Genomic DNA, 9,967 nt, shown 5'->3' with positions numbered 1-9,967 from the left:
GTGCCACCCACGTTCCTTATCTGCTACATAGATCAGGGCTAAGGGAGTCTCTACTCCAGGGCCAAATGTGGCCCCAGAAATGTTGCCCAGATCAGAATTCTCAGACTGAAAACGGTTCCCTCCACCCTGATGTAGACCCATATAGTCAAAAGCTGGAAGTAAAAAAAGAAATACATAAATAAATAATAGAGGCTGCGCACCTTGGTCGCTTTGAGGCTGTGGCTATTTTGGGGTAGGAGTCAATCACCTACCAGCAGTTTCAGGTTGTGTAATTATAGTCGGTGGGGAAATCTTGCACAACAAATTCACTTCCGTAAAAGTTCAGGGTTTTGTGTTTTTGTTTTTTGTTTTGTAATAAGGAGAGTCGTAAGAAAATGCACTGGAAAGTGAGGGATAACACTTGGTTTGATGCAACATCATCTAAGCTCACTGCAAACTGATCAGAAGGAATGCTCGTTAAACAGTCAACCCAGTGGACGGCATCTGCGAAAAAGTCAAATTCCTGGCTAGGGATCATGAGGAAAGGAACTGAAACTAAAACTGCCGATATAATTCCTTTATACAAATCTATGGTTCAACTCCGTTTGGAATATTGTGTACAGTTCTGGTCGCCTCAACACAAAAATCTACAGATCTATGATGAACAAGGACATATTCCAGCCAGGCAAAAGCACTGGAAGAGGGTGCAAAGCAGCTTCAGCAAGGAGTGTAGTTTGGGAGGGTATGTGCCTACAAAGAGTCCCAGTTGGCTGGATAGTGAGTCCTTGGAGGGGCACATTTGACCCCTGGGTCTGAGGTTCCCCATCTCTGACCTAGACCCTGGACTTCATTATGTTAATACACGGACACAAGTAAGTAAGTAAGTAAGTAAGTAAGTAAGTAAGTAAGTAAATAAATAAATAAATAAATAAAGTCTATGACCATTAGAACTGTGTGTGGGGTTGCTGCTGTTTGTTACTATGTTATGTATTTTTTATATTGGAAACTTCCTCGGATGAAGGATGGTATGTAATGTAAATACATACATATATCCAGACAATATCCCTTTCAGTGGCCTTGCTTTTTCCTCACTTATTTCAGATGGTCTTATTGGGAGACCCCTCTTTAGAACATCATGCATATTCCTTGTTTCAAAAGGTAGTACAGTCATACCTCACGTTACGTCCGCTTCATGTTACGTTCTTTCATGTTACGTCCCGCGGCAACCAGAAAGTACTGGAAAGGGTTAATTCTGGGTTTTGCCACTCGCGCATGCGCAGAAGACCCAAAATGACGTCACGCGCATGCGCAGAAGCGGTGAATCGCAACCTGTGCGTGTGCAGACACTCCGCTGCAGGTTGCACTCTTTTCATGTTGCGAACGGGCCTCCGGAATGGATCCCGTTCGCAACCAGAGGTACCATTGTAGTCAGCCTTGCTGTGCTTAGGTGCCCTCTTGCTGGTTCTGCTGATTAGTTCCCTGGACCTCTGGCCCCAAGTCCTACCCCGATGGAGCCACTTAGCTGCAGTGAAAAGGCAAAAGCAGGGACAGTGATTTACTAAGCAAAAGCACCAGAATGTAGGAACTATCCTTGGTAAACAGGAGCAGTTGTAATGTATGGAAAAACCCAACAGTCTACTTAAAAAACAAAACCTGACAGCCTCTGCCTGTTCTGGTTTAATTCCAATATCTCCCCCAATGTGTCCTTAAGTTGTCTCGCCACATCATTTCTGGCTATGAGCCTGCTTTAGTTGTTCAGTGCCATGGGAGGCTTAGAGGACACATCGCTCAGGAAACCAGACAAGGACTTTATTCTGTTTCTTAAATAACAACAGGACAGACACAATAAGTGTCTGACTCTACCAGGATTCCATTAGGTCCAGCGCCAACTAGTGGCTGAACTATATAATGGCATTGTCCACACACAAAGATTTAGGAATTTTAGCCTGAAAAACATACATGCGTGTAATTCAGGCAGAGAAACTGCAGAAAGGTTTAGCAGCCAAACTGGCAATTTTCCATGACAATATTTGTATTCAGTTGATATGTAAAGGATGGAAGACATAAAGGGAAGAGTCATACTGCTGTTTGCTTTAATGGGAGAGAAGGATTATATATCTGCAAACCGCCCTCATTGCAAGGTGTGGATAGAATGGCATCTTGCATAGTTTAAATAAATAAAAGATTCATAAGATGCTAAACTGCCTTGAAATGAGAAGATTTGTTTATTACCTGCCCTTCACCAGTAGGTCCTAGGGTAGGTTGCAACCATTTAAAGCTCAAAATGAAGAACAGTTAAAACAGATCACAATCGCAGGAGTAGGGTGGGCTCTGGAAACAGAGCTCAGGCATCAAAGGCCAGGATAAATAGGTGTGTAAAGTGCTGCTTTGCAGAGCCTTCCCAGTGGTGGCACCGCCAAAGTTCTGGAATTCTGTCCTCCATTCAAACTGCACATTAACTGCAACACATACACACTACACTAATCCATCTATAGCTGCTGCTCACTATGCATGAAATCGTGGCAGGTGCAGTAGATGAAGCAGCGATGCAGGCCTGTGGCTACAGCACAAGGGACAGCTCCTGGGGAGAACCTTCTCTAAGGAATGCTATGAGCCTCTGCCTCCATTCCACTGCTCCTCAACTCCACTACCTTGCTGGAAGGATTGTGATTTTTAAAGGGACCACCCTCTGCCCTGTAGATGACCCCTTTCCTCCTCTTCTCTGGGGCATCTTGCCTTGCACATTCCTTTTGCCATTGGTGTGGGAAGTATTCAATTCTCTGGGCTCAGGAGAAGGTGCATGCAAGGGCTTTGTGGGATCTTGACCACTAGTCTCTGGCCTTGTTGGCTGCTGATCATCAACCTCAGTCTCAAGGACTTGTCTGATCTGGGCCCCTTGCCAGTCTTGCACTGAACCAGCTTGACCCCTTCCTCTGACCCCCAGCTCAAGGCCAATACCAGTAAAGCTGGCCTGGGGAGTCTTTCTCAGCCAGAGGTCCACATTCTCCTCTGAACAGCTTTCCAGGGGCCGCATTTACCTTTGTACAATAGGCTAGTTTCTCCACATGCTCACACACCCATCTCTCTCCAGGCAAGAGGCATAAGCAGAGTTCAAGGACACATTTCTGCCAGGCAAAGACACTGGGGGGTGTGCCCTGAATTGAGGTTGTGTAACTTGGAGAGGGGGGTCATATGGCAAGGGGAGAGTCCTGTGGGCCAGACAGAGAGGGCTGGAGTGCTGCATTTTGGCCTCTAGGCCTGAGTTTCTGAACCCCTGCCTTAAACCAGAACAACCAATGTGTTGTAGGCATGCTTAGCTTTACCTGGGATGTGCTATACATGCATGTGATCTATGTAAAAACATTATCTGGGGTCAGGCTTGTTGTAGTAGCAATGGCTGTGTCACTAGTATGTACATTTATTATTCAAGATTGAGATGTTCTCTGCTCTTTGGGGAAATAACAGTTGCCCAGGAGGGAATTATGGGTTTTGGATTTCACCCTGGCATGGTCATTAATCTCCAGGGGATTGCCCTGAAGTCAGGAGCTCTATCATGAGCTGAAGCAAATTGAAATATAGATATTTGAAATGGTGATTGCACTTGGCATGCAGGGCTTCCCTGGAGAACGAATGTCTTGTGTGTAGCCCATTACATTCCACACAGCATTCAGTTTGGCTCATAATTATTATTTCTTAATTGATTCCCCTCCACACACTCCTCTTGCTATAACCGTCTCTGCTGCCCTTACTGAGAAGCACTAGTAATTCATTCCAGTGCTTTAAGTCAGCTGTGGGGACCTGATATCGCCAAGCTGTTATTTATGTGTCTCGTCCTTTATCCAAATTTACAGGGAAATTAGACCTTTGTTAGGTGCATAGCTGTCAAGCGTCCCTTATTTGGCGGGACAGTCCCTTATTCCAGCACCATGTCCCGCTGCTGTCCCTTATTGATGATGTCTCTTAAATAAGCTACTGAAGGTAATGGGGCCCTTTCTATGTCCAGCTTGCTTTGTCAACAACAAATTGTTGCTGTTTTTTTGTGCTGAATATATGCTATATGGTAATTTATGGACCTAATAGGTATCTAAGGCCATTTGCACGCAATAAAATATGTATTTTATAAAAGTAATTGTTGATCCCTTATTTTAGCTGCTGATCCCTTATTTTCGAGGCTGCTGGTCCCTTATTTTCAAATCTGTAAGTTGACAGCTATGGTTAGGTGGAAGGCCAAAATTGCTGGATCAGGTCAGTGGCCTGCCTGGTCCAGCATCCTGTTCTCACTGTGGCCATCGAGATGTCTGTGGGAAAACCCACAGGCAGCATGTGAAAACAAAAGAATCCTCCCCCCCTCCCATGGTTTTCAAAAACTGGTCAATCTACATCTCAGGAATAGGGAATACGTTTCAGTCTGAGGGCCACATTCCTTTCTGGGCAACCTGCCACATCGCCACATGCCAGTGGTAGGTGGGGCTGGGTGCAAAAGCAGGCATGGCAATACATGTGAATCTTGTACCGTAGGCTAGTTGTTTCTCTCACTTCCCTCTTCCATCCAGGCAAGTGAGAAAGACACATACCATACGACTGCTGCCAGAATCCTAGTAGCCCAAAAATGGAAATCCCAGGAAATACCAACATTAGTGGAGTGGCAGACAAAAATGGTTGAATATGTGGAATTAGCAAAACTGGCCCACAGAATCCGTAACCAAGGAGAAACAAAGTTCAGAAATGAATGGAGTAGATTGTGGAGTGTATACGTAATAACTGCAGAAGTTTAAAGACTGTAGTAGGGCTAAAATAAATCTTATGATGTGATTAGGATGTTATTAAGAATCTGTGATAAATGAAAGATTAATATGAAAACCTGTTGAAGGGAGGGAAGTCCGTGCTCGATAGAGCGTGAGAAAATAAGTGTATATAAGATTGTAGAACATTAGTGTATTTATTTTGTTTTGTTGGTGTTAAAGAAAATTCAATAAAAAGCATTTTTTTTAGAGAGAGAGAGAGAGAGACAGACAGACAGACAGACATACCAGCCATGGGAAAACACAAATCAGCTCAGAGGTGTGGCCCAACAAGAGTCCCAAGAGCCAGATAGAGAGGCCTGCATTCAGCCCCCAAGACTGAGGCTCCCCAACCCGGCTGTGTTGGCTTTTTGTTCATTTCTGTGGGATAGCTAGCCTCATATAACCAACATGCATGAAGGGGTTAATGCCACAGAGTAAGCTGTCCAGTATACTGGGCTTAGCTAGGTCACTCTCCCTCACCTCAGGAGGAAGGTAATCAGGCCTATTGTTCCCCTTCAGTCTACCTGATAAGCTCAGGTATAAAGAGATCTGTGCTGGTTGCTCCAAGCTTAGATTGCATGACTCTAACAAGGCTTTCTTGGGTTCCTATACCAATATTTAGGAACTTTCACCACGGTAACTATGCCAGGTTTTACTCCCTGTGTTTTCTGACTAATGTATGTAGAAGCACATGAACCTGACCTTTTGTTTGTAAGTAAGCCAATTTTAACTTACCGGATGTGTGGTCTTTTTCTATGCTAGGGGAAGAAGAGTACTTTGGATGCAATGTAGAAGCAGTGGCATAGCGTGGGGGGTGCAGGGGGGCCCGGCCGCACCGGGCGCAACATCTGGGGGTTAGGGTTAGGGATAGGGTTAGGGGGCGCAAATCCAGGGTTAGGGGGCGCAAATTACTTGCCTTGCCCCGGGTGCTGACAACCCACACTACGCCCCTGTGTAGAAGGGCATGTTTTAAAGGTCTAACAGCCTTTGTTGCCATGCTTTACTTTGTTGCATATTTTGTGATTTTAAAACTGTGCTGGGGTCCTCTCACTAAAGAGTAATTGCTCCAAACCTGGAACTTGGCATCCAGGGAATTCTCCCTTTATATACCTATTTTTCATTGCCACCAACAAATATCTGAGAGACCACCTCCTTCCTTGCAGAGCTTCATGGGTGTCAAGATTGACAGATGGGGCCCTCTTGGTTGTTCCTCTGCAAACTTGGGCCCATTAAAGGGCCTTCTCCATGACAGTCCTTAGATTGTGGGGTTCCCTTCACATAGAGGTGTGTCTGGCACCTTCCTTATACAGCTGTTTTCATATGCTGAATATTCATGTCTTTGTCGAGATTCACAATATGCTGTGTAAAATAGTAAATCTGCAGGCTTGAGTTTGCTAGTTGATGCAACAGGCTGATGCTACCAGTTTTAGCACATGACACTTTGGCACTTGAGGGATATATTTCAGAGTCCACACTAGCTGTGATTGTACCGTATTTTTCGCCCTATAGGACGCACCGTCCCATAAGGCGCACCTAGTTTTTTGGGGGGGAAATAAAGGGGAAAAAATATTTCCCCCCCAGGCGCGGGGCTGGGGCGGGGGAGGCCCGCCCGAGCTTCCCCCGACCCCAGCCCCCAAACAGGCAGCTCTCTGCAAGCCGTGGGAGCCCAGGGCTGGCTCTCGCCGCTTGCGGAGAGGTCCACGAAGCCTGGACACGCTGATCTCAGCGGACTCAGGCTTCGGCATGCAGGCAACTCTCCGCAAGTGGCGGGAGCACTCCCCCCGCTTGCGGAGAGGTCCGCGAAGCCTGGACGCGCTGAGCTCAGCACGCGCAGGCTTCGGCATGCAAGCAACTCTCCGCAAGCAGCGGGAGCGCTCCGCTGCTTGCGGAGAGGTCCGCAAAGCCTGGAGAGCGAGAGGGGTCGGTGCGCACCGACCCCTCTCGCTCTCCAGGCTTCAGCGAAAGCCTGCATTCGCCCCATAGGATGCACACACATTTCCCCTTCATTTTTTGAGGGGAAAAAGTGCGTCCTATAGGGCGAAAAATACGGTAATTTGTTTTTAACTAATGTTGTATTTTACACCGTTGTGACCTCACCTGAGACCTCATGGTGAAGAGCTGGTAATAAATCATCAACAACGAATGTAAAACCAATTAGCTCATGCAAGTAGCTTTGGTTTCACCTCCCTCTCTGCCTTCCACAACCTTCTTTCCTGGAGGAATATTAATTCTAAGTCAGAAAGTTCTGCAAAATTATTGCTGGTTGTGAAGGTGGGTTGTATCATGATGTTGAACATAAGATCCCCTTTTTAAAAAACAACAACGACCCTAGTAGGTTGTATGCAATGCTAGTCCTACTCATAATAGACCCATTGAAAGTAATAGGCATGCCAAACATATTCATTGATTGAAATGAGTAGGACTTAGTTGTTTACAATCCGGTGTGACTTGTTTATGTGGGGGAGAGAGAAGAACACCATGTGCGTTGCCATTACAAGGAGAGGAAGCCTCTCAGGCTTTGAAGTGCATCCTTGGCCAATTTTCAAGCTGTGTGATGAAGCTGACATTGCCTGTTGCATCTTCCCTTGTAGCAGAATGTTCTTTGCTAAGCAAAACACCCATTTCCTCGCTCACACCGTTAACTAAGGACTTCGAAGAAATGAAAAGCTGCAAAATGGTAGAAATGTAAAGATGATTTATTTATGCTCAGAATCTCGTCTGGAGGGATTAATGGAAGAAAACACACAAATGCACGAATATACTACAATACTTACCATAGAAAGAATGTAAATGAGTAAATAAATAATAAATCCTGGTTGGGAGGGGGTACAAGAACACCTGCAATAGGAAGACAAGGCCTTGTTGGTGGTGGTGCCACCATTGGGCACTGCCTAGTTGGCAGTGATGTTTGTTGGGCTTTCTCAGTTGTGGTTCCCCTCTTGTGGAATGCCCTTACTGGTGAGATGGATCCATTTCTCTCATTACTGACTTTTAGGAGGAATTTCAAATCATTCCTGTTTACCAAGGCATTTGATGGCTGAAAGATACTGCTCTTAGCAACCCAGGAAGCTTGGCAACCCAGAAAACAGAGAGAATGCGATTTTATTTTATTTTTATTATTATTTTTAATCTTTTCTACTTCTTCCTGCCTCAGAACTCATTCTCTTTCCCACCATGCTTCTGAGGCAGACAGATGTCTGTCTGGTCTCCAGTCCAGCAGAGACTCCATTTTGAACTCAACTATGTATTCTGTAATCTAGAAGTAGAATTTCCCTGCCTTGTTTTTGTTACTGTTACTGCTGGAACCGAGTGCAGGACTTTATGTAAGCAAATGCTGTTTTTATGCTTGCTTTACAGCCTGTTGTGTGATTCTTTTATTAAGAGAGGGAGAGGGGAAAACCCAGCCTGCTACCACAGCATGGATAAATACCAAGAAGGCTATACAGTCTAGTCTCAAAGTTTTCCATTTAATGCTGCAAAGCATAGTGTTTTAAACTCTACTAACGAGGCAAATGAATTCCAAGCATTAAACTGATTACTTTAAACATTCTGCTCACACACGTGAGTAAAAGGGAGGATAAATGGTAAAATAATATATTCTATCCTACTTACAAAATTCACCCAACACTTTTCAAGGAATGGAAAGAGAACAGGGAGTATGTAAGGAAAGGGTTGGAAATTTCCCAAAGTTATAACCCGCAGTCTCCATCTTAGGAATGCAGCACTGTGATACTGTGCAAGAACTTTTCTGGGCTTCAGATCTAAGTGCTCTGCAAGGCTGGAGCTTCCACCTTCATGCTGTTACTTCATTCTTTTCAGTATATTTAGTGCTAACATTCTCCCAAAGAGCTTTACACGGTTAAATAATAAATAATGGCAGAGAAGCAAAGGTATTGGCAAGGGAGTAAAGACAGGTGTTCCAAGGAGAGCTGGAAAGAGGTAACAGTTTTAAGAATTAAATATTAAAGCCAGGGAGGGCTGGGGCTGAGATGGAATGGATTGTTTTTCTTTTGCTTTAGAGTCCCTGGGCTTTGCTTCTCACCCACTGGCCAATAATGTCAGGCTGGCTGTCAAAATGTTTAGTGGAATCATCACTGTACTCTCCAGTCCTATTTTTAAGAGGAGACCAAGAATGGCAATTAGCTAACTACAGCCCTCTCCAATTTCAGACGTCTGCTTTGTCCTCTGAATCACCTTATTGTTTATTTACTGCACCTTCGTGATTTCAGGGAGGAAGTTGGCTGGAGTGATCCAGACACATCAGCAGTTCAAAATCTGAAATGCAAGTGAAAAGGGTGGCGAGAGCAACCAGCTTGTGCCAAGGTTTAGCTTGGTACCAACTGCCTTGGGCTAAATACACAGTCTGAGCTTCTGATCTATGGCTGGCTGTGAGAGGCAGACATTAGAGAAGATGCTGGAGAACAGGTCTTCTCCCAGTGCAATGTTGTATGTTGTAGTGTTGGACCATGGTAGAATGTTGCATTACTTTGATGACATGAATGGGGAACCACAGGCCCTCAGAACTACCATGTCGCAACCCTCACTGGTTGTGCTTCATAACCAGAATGTTTTTGCCTGACTGGAATGTACCCTGGTAATGCCTCTCGCTTGTCTGGATGGATGATAAAGAAACTAGCCTACAGGACAAACATAAAATGTACATTCATTACTCTGCCCACTTCTGCTGGTGTTCCCACCCACCATTGACATGTGGCCCTTGGAAGGCTGCCTGGAAAGCAATGTGGCCCTCAGGCAGATAACAGTCCTCAACTCCCAATTTTCAACATCTATACACAGCTTTTTACCATTATGGAACTCATGGTCAAATACACGAGGTCTCTTATCCAGTCACTGACATCTCCTTAGTTTTAGTCCAGTTTTCTGCATAATGTGTTGGGAATCATTCTGCAAAGAAACAGTAAGGATGTTTGTACCTTTAAGAACAGTTTCTGTGAGCTCTGGGCAGATTGGTTACAGCTGGTCATGACTATAAAAGGAGGAAAAGTTGCAGTTTGACTTTGCCTGCAAGGAAAAACACCCACAAGCTTTGTTGTTTTATAATAAAACCTTTATTTGATTTGGTTTTACACCGGTCTCGTGGTGTCATAGCTCCTGTCATCTGCAACCAGTGGGAAAAAACCCCCTCTAACATAATGTGCTTCAGGTCACATTCTAGGACCTCAAGAAGCCAGGAAACTGTGCAA

The sequence above is a fragment of the Podarcis erhardii genome (assembly GCF_964252035.2).
Source record: "Podarcis erhardii genome assembly, chromosome: 14".
Classification (NCBI taxonomy): Eukaryota; Metazoa; Chordata; class Lepidosauria; order Squamata; family Lacertidae; genus Podarcis; species Podarcis erhardii.
Note: the sequence above shows the minus strand (reverse complement) of the source record.